Source organism: Diabrotica undecimpunctata, chromosome 2 (genome assembly GCF_040954645.1).
Source record: "Diabrotica undecimpunctata isolate CICGRU chromosome 2, icDiaUnde3, whole genome shotgun sequence".
Taxonomy (NCBI): Eukaryota; Metazoa; Arthropoda; class Insecta; order Coleoptera; family Chrysomelidae; genus Diabrotica; species Diabrotica undecimpunctata.
Window position 1 is genome coordinate 146,863,703 of NC_092804.1, and position 13,871 is coordinate 146,877,573.

The 13,871-nt window shown below is 34.7% G+C and overlaps 1 protein-coding gene across 2 annotated transcripts in view; it reads left to right on the forward strand.

Moving 5' to 3' along the window:
* Positions 1 to 4,071: 4,071 nt before the first annotated feature.
* The window catches only part of LOC140435027 (GATA-binding factor A-like), a 179,843-nt gene continuing 170,043 nt past the window's right edge, over positions 4,072 to 13,871 (forward strand). For both annotated transcript variants that reach the window (XM_072523697.1, XM_072523699.1), the window contains exon 1: positions 4,072 to 4,298. The gene's annotated coding sequence lies outside the window, so the exon portion shown is untranslated. The remainder of the gene's footprint in view (positions 4,299 to 13,871) is intronic.

Sequence of the window (13,871 nt, forward strand, 5' to 3'; positions counted from 1 at the left end):
AGAACATGGTTTTAAGAATTTGGATTGGATGACAAAGGGAATAAAAATAGATGGAGAATATCTAAACAACTTACGTTTCGCCGATGATATACTTATAATAGCTGAAGATCTAGGTATGGCAAGAGAGATGGTACAGGAACTCGTTGTGGCTACAGAAAGTGTAGGTTTAAATATAAATATCTCAAAAACAAAAATCATGACCAATTTGGTACCCAACCAGAACATCAGTATTGGTGGAAAAGAAATAGAACTCGTAGATATATATAAATACCTGGGACATGAAATTATGATTGGCAGGGATAACCAGACTCATGAACTGAAGAGAAGAATCGGCCTTGGGTGGGCAGCATTTGGAAAACTGAGAGAAACTTTTAAAAGTGAGCTGCCCACATGCCTAAAGAGAAAGGTATTTGATCAGTGCGTCCTCCCAGTCTTGACGTACGGAGCAGAAACACTTACCTTAACAAAAGCAGCAGCTACCAAACTGAGAGTCACGCAGAGAAGAATGGAGCGGTCCATGTTAGGAATAACTCTGCTAGACAGAATAACCAACGAAGACATCAGGAGAAGAACCGGAGTGACTGACATCATCGAGAAGATAGCCAGACTAAAATGGAGATGGGCAGGACACATAGCCAGAATGACAGATGGGCGATGGACAAAGAGGTTATTGGAATGGAGGCCAAGGGAAGACAAGAGAAGCGTCGGTCGACCACCTACAAGATGGACTGACGATTTAAGAAGACTCAATAAAAACTGGATGAGAGCGGCGCAATATAGACGGGGTTGGAAACATGAGGAAGAGCCCTATGTTCAGCAGTGGACTCTTGAGGCTGGATGATGATGATGACTCAACAGTCAACCTCACCTTCCCGTTGGTGAACCCTGTTATCACAAACAAGGCTCTGACGACCGAGTATAGGCGGTATAACCTTATCATCCTGCACGGAGGAAATGTCGTTGCCATCTCCAGGTCCACTACCCCTGAGGCTTGTCTGGAAGCTACCTGGAAGTCTGAGGATTTGGTTGCTGGAATGTTAAAACTCTGTATGAGATTTCTAAACTAGCTCAAGCAGTAAAAGAGTTAAATAGGTACAAATTAAGCTTTGTCGGTCTATCGGAAGTAAGATGGTTGGGCAATGGTGAACACCATACCCAAACAGGAGAACTCCTATTATACAGTGGTAAATAAAATGGGAGCCACGAGAGCGAAGTGGGTCTTTTACTCAGCAAACAAGCCAAAAAAAGCCTTATTTCATGGAAACCCATTAATGATAGAATTATGACTGTCAGATTTTATACTAGATATCGTAAGATAACAGTGATTCAATGCTATGCTCCCACAAACACATCTCTCCACGAAGAAAAAGACATTTTCTACGAACAACTAGAACAAACGACCCAACAAGTAAACCAAGGTGATATGCTAATAGTGATGGACGATATGAACGGTAAAGTTGGAGAAGACAATATTAACTTAGAAACCGTAATGGGCAAACATGGCCTAGGAATGATGAATGAAAACTGAGAGCGCTTTACAAATTTTTGTTCCAGTCATAGTTTAGTTATTGGTGGAACGATGTTTTTACATAAAAATATTCACAAGGTAACATGGACTGCACATCGCTATATCAAAAAGATGGAGATCATCTCGTCTTGATGTACGAAATAAAAGAGGAGCAGACATCGCAAGTGACCATCATCTCGTAATTGGTACCATTAAAATCAAGATGGCAAAAAACAAAACCACGCGAAACACCAAGAGACTAACATACAATCTAGATAAACTAAAAACGGTCCCAGGAAGACATATGTTTAGAGAGGAACTTCAACTCAAAACAAGAGAACGTGAAATAAATAGCTGGAAAGATTTCGCAGATGTTTTGACAGAAATAGCTAAAGACAAACTGGGTAAAAAAGAGAAAGATAGAAAGGAATGGATATCAGATGAAACATGGAATCTTATCGAAGAAAGAAAACAACGAAAAAAAGATATCCTGCAAGCAAGAACTGTAGAAAGAAGAACACACCGACAACAGAAATATCAAACAATAAATAAATCAGTTAAAAGAAAAGCAAGAAGAGACAAAAGTAGGTGGGCCGAAGAATTGGCAAAACAAGCAGAAACAGCTGCACAACACAACATAACTAGGGAGCTTTACCAAATTACTAGACGACTAACACAAAAAGGGTCCAACTGTTCGAACATTGTAAGATCCAAGACAGGCGAATTGCTTACTACAACAGATGACCAAGTAGAGAGATGGAAAGAGCATTTTAAGGAGATGCTAGGTATTCCCAGAGATAACGCAGACGAAATTGTCGAAAACCCGCAGAATATAGACTTGCATATTTCTTGCGAGGCCCCTTCCAAAACGGAGATAATAGCAGCTATCAAATCTCTGAGAAACAACAAGTCACCGGGAATCGATAAAATTGCTGCTGAAATACTTAAAGCTGATCCGCATCTAACTGCTGAACTTTTGCTCCCAATAATCCGAGAGGTGTGGGAAACAAACCACATTCCAGCGAGCTGGAAAAAAGGTAACATTATCAAGCTTCCAAAAAAAGGCAACCTCACACTGTCCAAAAATTGGAGAGGAATAACCTTGCTTACTGTCATAAATAAAATTTTCACGACCATCATACTGAAAAGAATAACAAATAAGGTTGAGTTTCGAGCTAATCAAGTAGGCTTTAGACCAGAATCCTTCTGCATAGACCACATTAATACTGTGAGGGTAATAATGGAACAATCGGTTGAATGGAACACACCCCTATACATGGTTTTTGTTGATTTTGAACGTGCCTTTGATAGCTTGTCTCACGCTGCTGTATGGAAAATTCTAGAGCTAAGAAACATCCCGCAAAAAATAATTTCTATTATAAAGTTACTATATGCTGATGCGAAATGCAGCGTGACACACAATGGGATCAACAGTGACGAATTCGACGTACTTACTGGAGTTAGACAGGGATGCGTGCTTTCTCCGTTTCTTTTTAACATAGCTATATATTCTGGACTAACACCATCAGAAACCAAGATCTGCTACACCTGACCGAACAAAAGAGGGTACAAAATGAAATTAAGGCCAGAAAGTAGGGTTGGATCGGTCACACACTCCGAATAAATAGTTCCAGTATCGCAAAGACTGCCCTAGAGTGAAACCCTCAAGGGAAAAGAAAAAGAGGTCGCCCAGTACAAACTTGGAGAAGATCCATCATGGACGAGATAAGAGGCCAAGGAAAGTCTTGGAATGAGCTGAAGGCCTTAGCGCAAAACAGAACCCGATGGCGCGTTTTCACTGAAGCTCTATGCTCCACTTAGGAGTTCAAGAACCTATATATATATATATATATATATATATATATATATATATATATATATATATATATATATATATGTATATACTCTATAAACGCCCTACATTCTAAAAACGTGAGACGTCGTTTGACAACTATTTAGAAAATTTTAAAATTTGTAAAAAAAATGTGTTATGTCACACACTTTTTTAAATTTTATTAGTGCCTTAATAGAATTGCCATCCTTATTTCTACACTATCTTGAACTTTTGAACTTTTTATTTTCCCCTATCAAGGTCTATCTCTCAAATTTATCTTATAAGTCTCATTTTTTAGAAAAAGAGTTTAAAATGATCTTGTTTACATACATGAACATATACGATTGAATTATTCAAAGAGATTATATTATTGAAACACTTTTTGGTCTTCAATAACCATATAAAACCAATAAATAAATAAACATATCGTTTAATATATAACATAAATATACTTAAACCACAATAAATTTTAAACACACCAGGCAAAATTTCTAAATTTAGACGCAGGATCCGCGATATCTAAAAATATACTTTTCCAACAAATTCACTGTAATTTAAAAAGAACTCCAAGAATGCAAGTATGCAAAACATATGAGAGACCTGTTCAACTCACTACATTTTAAATCTACCACAAATTTATGGTAATAAGATAAGAAAATGTGGTTTAGGGAGGTGAATTTTCCCCACCTCCACCAGCGAGGCGTGGCAAAAGCTCATCAAGTCACAAGCCTCAGTTAAGTCTTGGTTAGCGCTGAAAGCTCTGCGTAAGAACGCGAGTTCTTTGTTAAATTTCATTAACCTCTTGCTGGTACCGCTTAAGTGCTTAAAAACATTCTGTCAGGTGACATTTTCGTGATAAACTGTTTATTTCTGCTTTGGGGTCGTTTAGTGTTTATTTTGGTTAAGTGACTGCATTTGAGACCTAGGTGATAGTGTTAGAACATAGTGTGATAAGTGGTAAGTCATTTATTCACATAAATAATTATTTGTTTGCAATATTTATTATCAGTAATGATAAATTATTAAAAAGAATGTTACACAACAATTTAACACCAATTATCTTTAAGAATATATTATTTGTTTTCATTGTAAATGTTTTTTATTAATTAAATCTTTGTTATCGTTGAGGTTCTGTTCATTTTAACGTGTTTCAGATATTTTTCCTGTGTGGAATTTTCTAATTTTATATATTTTTATTTATCTTCTACTAATACAAACAATAATTGAATTATATCATGTGTTTCTTTTTTCTTTCTTTGTTTTTTTTCCTTCTGTTATCACTGCATCTACATCAGTTCTACAGATTTGACTGATACGGTGCTACGTTACATTTTTCTCAGATATATTTCCATATATCCTTTCCTATTAGTTTTTGATCTTATGTTTTTCATTTAATATTACCATGTTACAGTTTAATCCATACGAAAATCATTTGTTTAATTATTAGCATATAAGTATTATTATTAGTATAACCGTTGACTTCGTCTTTATAGTATATAAACAATACCAACTCATTCTCATTGTAGCTCTACATTTCATTCGTTTGGTATTTATTTTATATATTGCTTTTCTTATTAAAATTAGCTACTGTTTCGAATATTTAGTTACTTCTTTAGAGCATATGAGATACCTAGTTACCTCAGGATAAATTCATCACTTGTTCTGTATATTAGCAGTTTTTTCTCTTTTCATCCCCGCCTTATAGTTTACTTTATATTTTTAGTACATTCTCTTCATATTTCCCTGTTCAAAAATCAAAAACAGATTAATACTCAAATGATCCTACTTAATTGAAAAATAAAGTATTTATATTCATATATACTTACAGCGCTCGTATTTTTCTCTTTACTTATTTTATTGCTACGTTTATTGGAGTTTTTTTTATTATCTATTACACAGTTCACTAAATTTCTTAACTACCAGTAGTAGTCATTCCGAGCTACTACTACCAATTTAAGTTCGTTGCTAAACGAACTTAACGAACTTTCAAGACGAATTATTATTGTAAAGCTCTGTTGTCCTAAAGGATATCATATTTCAATTTCACTAAAAAAGTTTTATTTCTGTTAATTATGCACATATGAACAAAATTGCATTAGAGGTCAGATCGACTTTATACTGATCAACCGAAAATTTTAGAAATTCCATTATAAGCATTAAGACTTACCCTGGAGTATATCTCCTATTAGACCATAACCTCCTTGTTTCAAAAGTGAACCTGAAGGTAAAAAAGATAATAAACTTATATAAAACTTATAATGGAATTAAGAAAGGAAAAGGTTAACATTAAAAATGAAAAACACTGAAGAAAATGTGAACATTATGTAAAGCAAAACTAAAAATTTTGCTATAACGACACAGAACAAAACTCTACAAAAGACGAGAATCCACAAAGCTTGGACGACTCAAGAAATACAATCATGGAACAAAAAAGAAAATATAGAAATAAAAACCTAGAAAATACAGAAAAAAAACATAAATTAATAAAGAACAATAAAAGAGGCGAAAAAAAATTGGATGAAGGAAAACATTCATGGAGATAAAGGAATGAATTACAAAAAACAAAATCATTACAACGTCCATAAAAAATTAAGAGAATTATCTAACCGATTTATTGCCAAAAACAATAAACCTATTAACATCCCAGATGAAATGAAACAAGTATGAACTAAATATAGTGAAGATCTCTTCGTGGACACTGAAAAGGACAGAACCAAGACAAATAGACAACTCGAAATTTGGCAGTGTCCCTGTGCCAGATATAGTTCACATCGAGCTGATTATACTTATACATGAGGACAATATAAGCACAATAAATATGCTCTTTAGCAATATATACAAATCTGGTGAGATACGTACTATGGAGCTTTGTTCCATTACCAAAAACCAAGAAACCAAATACTGTATGACTTTAGATTGATCAGGTTAATGACACAATAAAGGCCTTTGATAAAGTGCGGCATGATCACCTAATCAGACTCCTGACAGAAAAGAATTTAGATAAACGAGACATCCGACTAATAGCAAATATGTACTACAATCAGAAAGCAGTAGTGAGAGTAGAGAATAATACCACTGAAGAAATTGAAATAAAGCGAGGTGTGAGACAAGGGTGTATACTGTCACCAACCCTGTTTAATCTCTATTCCGAAGACGTAATGAATAGAACACTCTCTGAGCAATCCGTAGGTATTAAAATAAATGGTGTTAGATTAAACAATCTGAGATTTGCCGACGACACCGTTCTGATCGCAGAAACACTTGAAGAGCTACAGATATTGGTGAATAAGATAGCAGACTGCAGCGAAGAATATGGACTATCTTTGAACATAAAGAAAACTAAATTTATGGTAATATCGAAATCAACACAAAATGTCCAAAATTTATATTTACACAATGAAATTATCGATCGAGTTAGCAAATAAAAATATTTAGGCACTTTAATAAATGAAGACAACGATAGCTCAGCAGAAATCAAAATAAGAATAGAAAAAGCCAGATCCATATTCACTAAAATGAAGAGAGTGTTCTGCGGAAGAGATTTGAGCCTTGAAATGAAACTTCGCCTGATGAGATGTTACGTACTTTCTGTGCTGTTCTACGGAATGGAGTCATGGACGTTGAAAAAGATTGATACCAAAAAAATAGAGGCATTTGAACTGTGGATGTGTCGCAAAATCCTGAGAATATCATGGACCGAGAGAGTCACAAATGTCGAGGTCTTGAGAAGAATGAATAAAGAAAAGGAAGTCATATTTACGATCAAAAAACGAAAACTGCAATACTTGGGACACATTACAAGAGGCGAAAGATATGAACTGCTTCGAATAATTATGCAAGGGAAAATAGCAGGAAAAAGGTCCATAGGAAGAAGACGAAACTCCTGGCTAAAGAATCTACGGGAATGGTATAGCTGTAGCAGCAACGAATTGTTTCGGTCAGCAGTTTCGAAAATACGTATAGCCCTGATGATCGCCAACCTTCGGAACGAAGATGGCACTTGAAGAAGAAGAATGACACAATAATTACTGAAAACAATACATATTATAATAATATTTAGATAGTGTGAAGCAGATATGAGTAATAGAGAGTTTGGTTTCGTAATTGCTTCGGAACAAGAGAAGCTCCTATAGTTTCACAACTCTTACTCAAAAGTATCGAGACTAACAAAAATACCTTTATGTCGCTTTTAAGGACTATGAGAAAGCTTTCGATAAAGTTAAGCATATCATTCTCATATAGAATATCTGAAGCGAATAGAGACTGTGGTAACAATAGATGAAAATAACAAGGAAGCGCAACACAAGCAGAGGAATGAGACAAGGCTGTGTACTTTCACTATTACTATTTAATATATACTCTGAAGAGTTATGTTCACAAGAAAATGAAAACTGTACAGATGGGATCAAGATAAATGGTAAAACTATAAATATCATTCGTTATGCTAACGATACAGTCATTATGCTAAAAATGGGAAAGACCTACCTTTTCTTCTTTAAGTTTATTCTTCTATCGAAGGTTGGAAATCATCATGGCTATGCGGAACCTGGTGACTGCAGCTCTAAATAGTTCTGTACTACTGCATTCAAACCAATTGCTCAAGTTCTTAAGCCACGATATTCTTTGTCTTTCCATATTTCGCTTTCCTCGAATTTTGCCCTGCATAATAAGCTGCAATAATATGTATCCTTGCGCTCTTATAACATAGCCTAAGTACTCAAGTTTCCTTCCTTTGATAGTCAATATTGACGGGTAACTCCATTGATAAATTGATTCTGATAGCACTTCTTTAAATACCGCTTCATTGTAGACATTGACGAGTAGTGCGAACAGCACGCAACCCTGGCGGACTCCTCTCTGAAGGCCCAAGTGGGGCCTTACAATTAATATTCAAAAAACTAAGTATTTAGTTACAGAAGAAAAATCAGAAAGCCCACGAATTGAAATGAGAACTATAAAATCAACTGAAACCTTCAAATACTTGCGACTTTAAATAACATCAAAAGCATGGAGTAACGAAGAAATACATTCTAGGATTGTCCAAGCAAAAGCAGCCTAATTACGATTGTGAGAAGATCAAACTTGTTTGATTTTTGGATCGTGTAGTCAGTCGTGACAAGTGCAAGGTCGAGGTTAGTGTTACCCAAATGCAAGAACAAGATGATACTTAGACAGTCTTGGTCTTGGTGTTGCGCCAATACACCTGGTCTTGCCTATGGTCTAACTAACTGAGCTATCTACCATATCTCACGGGAGTCAATCTATTTCTTAATAAACGTTTGCATTTAATAAGCCTACATGTGCTAAAACATGGTTAAAATACAAAAAAAAACCAAATTAATGACATAAATTTGTATGTATTTTTAAGATTAGATGAAAAACAATTAATACTTTAGACTCGAATGAAAGCTCAATTGGGAATGAAGTTAAGTGATGTCAAAAAAGTAACTACTCGTTACTTTATATTCATTACTATACAATACCCTAAGTGCCGAATACCAAACCGAGAATTATATGTATATCGTTTCTTCGTTACTTTAAATATTTCGGTATTTTTTTACTCGGTAACTGACATTATCTGTTATTAATTTGTGTCGTTACTTTTGAATACTGGCCGTGCCCTTTCAGCAAATTTTGTTTAACTGAATGATATCATCGCACACTCAGCAGAAACGATGTTTAGTCAGGCCCGATAAGATTTGTGATATAGAATCCTATTAACTAAATTATTAATAAGGAAAATAACCTTATTATATTTTTTATCAGCTAAGGTGACACATATTTAAAAAGTTTCGATACAATATTACTGTCGGCGTTGCAATGCAAGAAGATTATTTTTATGATTAGAGGGCGGCTATTCTCAAAATAGCCGCCCTGTCGATAAATATCGATAAAACTAAATACATGGTGACCAGTAAAGTGGATATCGGCGCAACCCAACTGATATTAAACCAACAACCGCTGCAGAGAGTTCAGAGATTCAAATACCTTGGATGTTGGATTACCCAAAATCTGGATCCATCCTTCGAAATTCGATGTAGAATTGAACAGGCAAGAAACTCATTTCAAAAATTCAAGCCTCTATTATCCAATAACTCATTAAATTTGGAAATCCGTGAAAAGTTTACAAGATGTTACGTATGGTCTGTACTTTTGTATGGATGTGAAACTTGGACTTTAAACGCCGATATCATGAATAAAATAAAACGAGGCGTTTGAGATGTGGTTGTATCGAAGAATACTAAAAATTCCATGGACTAGCAGAACCAGAAACGAAGAAGTTCTTCGAAGAATGGGACATCAACGAACTCTATTAAATATTATTAAGAGGCGTAAACTAGAATATCTTGGACATATAATCAGAGGACCAAGATATGAGTTCATTCGGCTAATTCTCAGCGGTAAAATCGAAGGAAAGAAATGGATAGGACGGAAGAAACTCTCTTGGTTGAGGAATTTGCGGCAGTGGACAGGTTTGACAGCGGATCAATTGCTACACGTAGCGCAAGACCGAGATCAGTATAACAATATTATAAGCATGGTAGTCGCCGACGTTCCGCAGGGATATGGCACTCTAAGAAGAAGATTCTCAAAATCTGAACAATTAATTTCGGAGCGAAGAAGTTGTCTGCTGGGAAAATGTACAAAATATTTTATTTTTACATTGTAATTATGACTGGCAGGATGCCTTAATAACACTATATGGCGAAACAGACACATTAACACTGAGATGAAGTCAAGAATTGATAAAGCCAGTGTAAGAGCAATAATGGCATATGCCTCAGAAACAAGACCCAACACAGCCACAATGCAAAGGCTTTTGGAAACGGCAGAGATGAGAGTACTGAGAAGAATTACAGGAAATGCGCTGAGAGATCGAAAGAGAAGTGAAGATATTAAAAGAAAATATAACATATAGTATATAAATGAATGGACACAAAATAGAAAAAAGAACGGCATTACCACATAAGCAGAATGAGAGGTATTAATCTGCCAATGAGTAAGCAGAATTGCTTATATAGAGAGGAGGAAGAAGAAGAAGAATTATGACCTCTGAGTACGTAACAATATTTTGATTTGCTATGTATGTTTATGTAATTGTTCGTAATTCGCATTGCAAAGTCCAATTTTCTAAATTTTTGTTACATATTTTTTTGCATCTTATTGAGTCTCTAAGCGTATACCCGAACTACTATACTCCCTAAAATGACACTCAGTCCTAACTGCAAGATGCAAGAGTCTCGCAGGCTTAGTCGTTTTCTTGCTCAAATCTTGCACGATCAGTCTTGGTCTTGCTAAAATTAGACTGTCTTGGTCTTGATCTTGGTTTTGCGAAAACGCAAGAACAAGACCAAGACCGATTTTGGGCAACACTAGTCGGGGTCAATATGCACTTCAAATTATGCCGAATGATGTGTGTTTATAATAAGCTTTAGTTGCCTTTCCTATCTTTATTTCGTTTATTTGGTATTTGGAGTGAATATTGTTTTGTAGTTAATAAAATTAAAAAAGACATCACCCAAAAGCAATGTTTGGTTGCATTTTGATAAACTTAATAAAAAGCAATCTTGCTGCAACTTTTGCTCCAAAATTTTAAAAATAATAGGAAAATTCGCCCGCTTAAAACAAAAACATGGTTTAGCTTTTATTCAAGTAAGCAAAAGAAAATACAGCGAGAATACCAACCAGAATGAAGGCCATGTCAAAAAGCAATGCAGTAGATGTTGAACATAAAACTAAGAATGTAGATGTATGTAATACAGCAATATCGCGTTTGAGTAAATATCTGGACAAGTTCTTCTAGAACATCACAAACTGCATTCAAAACTTCTGCTATAAATTTACTTATTTTTTTTCGCTCTAATTTTTTAATTAGTTTAGAGTCTCTAGTAGCTAAATATCGAAGTGTTTTTTGCAATTTCAGTTTGGCCGATAGATTCTCTCATCATTAAATTAGTACGACTTCTTTGTTGAATCCATTCCTTTGTAAACCATCGTCTTTTCTTGGTGTTTCTTGTCAAATTTTATGAAATCCTGTCTGATATCACCCCGTACATAGTTTGACATGCTTATACCACAAAGGTCTGCACATTTGCCATAAAAACTCTCTTACGAAAAGGGTATGATTACGGTCGTGAAGTTATTAAAATTCGTGTACCACGAGTGTGCCTCTTGCTCGTGTTTCAATATGCATTTCTAAATTGTATTCCCTGTGTTTTTCAATTAGCTGCCGTATATGGTTATATTATCGTTGCAAGACCTGCTTTTGCTAAAGCCATTCTGTTCTTTCAGTAGCAACACATCAGTGATTATTTTTAATCTATTATTTACAATTCATGCATATAGTCTATATGCAGAGCTAATTCTTTTTAGTATCGAAATCACCTCTGCGGTTTTTTATTCATTATTTCTTTACTCTCTAATTTTATAACTACAACGAGAAGATATTATTAAAAAGGATAAACCTCGTATATATAGAAGCTAAATATCTAATTATGTCACCCCAATTTGGATTTCAAGAAGGAGTCTCTAGTATATAACAAGTCTATAGAATAACGGATATAATAGATTAGAAGAAAAGAAAATATGCACCAATATCTTTCTTGATATGGCGCAAGCTTTTGGTACAGTATGGTAGGAAGGAATTAAATATAAATAAGGCAAGATTTTGCTGAGAAATACATGTAATTGTTGGTACTACATATTTCAAATAGATTTTTTAGGGTTTAGCAGAAAAAAGCTAACTCGGAACTAAAAGAAGTTAATGCTGGAGTATTGCAAGGTAGTGTGTGGCTACCATACATCATTTATATCCCTGAGTCAGTTTCTAAAACAATAGCCACATTCGCTGATGATACTGCCATACTGGCTGTAGGTAAAAATTATGAAGAAGCAACAAGAAATCTGCAATCCTTTTTAGCACAATTAATAACTGGATAACATAGTGCCAAATTAAATTGTTCGAAACGTAACCGTCAACATTAATTTTACAAACAATACATGTTTGGTAGTTTGATTAATACTTGGATACCACAATCTAATCTAGCAAAATATTTAGGTGTTAACTTATGTGCTAGCCGTCGCTGGAAGGCTCATGCTGAATAGAAACTAGAGGAGCTCAGTGTCAAGTATAAAAAAATATATTGCCTGTACTGCAGCCAATTGGCTTATTGTACATTGTGTATGGTTGTAATACTATGTGTCTTGAATAATTTTTTTGTTACTAAATAACATCGGCTTCATTGTGTTTACAAAGAATATCTTATTATATCCGAACAACTGCGTTACCTCGGGTGAGGGTCGACTCTGTTTATCTATAATAACATACTCTTCTCTAACCAGACAATAAAATCTGCATGAATATAATATGGCATCCAGGTCTGAGATTGTTTCAGCAAGAGTAATTTAGATGCCTTTCAGTGAAATAAAGTTACTAAAATCATTGTTTCTTAATACCTCATTAACAGCCACTTTCATAGGGATTTGGATTTGCCAGGAGCCACGAAAAATACAAATACAATGAATAATTCTTTAAGACAAATTGTTAAGACTATCCAGCTCCTTAACAACACAGATCTGGTCTTCTTCATTTACCACGTGCTTGTATCAATACATTGTATCATTTAAATAGCATGCTTGTATCAATACCATACCAATCTCGCAAGTTCTTCAACCATAAAGTCTTTCTTTATCCTGGACTGCGTTTGTCTGCATAATATTTTCTAGCAACCTATATTTGGAACCTGTCATTACATGTCTGAAGATCTCTCATTACAAATCTAGTAAGACGATGAAATCCAAGGGAAAGAGAGTCCAAACACTTGGAATTAGCAGATATAACTATTAACCAAGAGCGCGGTAACTATTTTAATGACATAAATTCATTCATGGAAAAATTTGGTTTTTAAAACTAGACTTGCTATATTGGAGATATAACATGTTGATAAAATAGCAATAACATATGTGTAAGGCTGGCCAAAGGGGCATTAAAAAGTGCCATTCTCAAAGTAAGTAAAGTTCATAGACTTCCTTGTCTTGAAATTTTATTGACTTTGACGGGCATACCAACAGCAGCTATGGAGCGTGATAAACCCTGAATAAGATAATGCTTAGTATACAGTAACCTCTTATAAAATTAAGGATACGGTATGGGTGATGATTTCTGACCATGTACTAAACAAATGTAAAGTACCTTTCCAGAGAGAGAGAGAGGTATGAGAAACATGTGGTACCCATCCACTAGACATATACAAGCTGGGACAGGGTTCCAGAATTCTGGAATGAGTATTATGAATAAATAGAAGATGTACAATAAGCCAATAAGCTGGAGTAAGCCTGGTATATAACAGATATATTAGAAAAATTCAAATAAAACACAGTTATGGAGACAATTTTCATTCCCACAATTAAAAAATATAATTTTCACCACAAAACAAAACGAAAATGGATGATTTTTCATATATACTACACAGGAAAATAGTTACAGTTTTTTTAGAAAGTGATAGTAAAAAATAGTTATATTTTTAATGT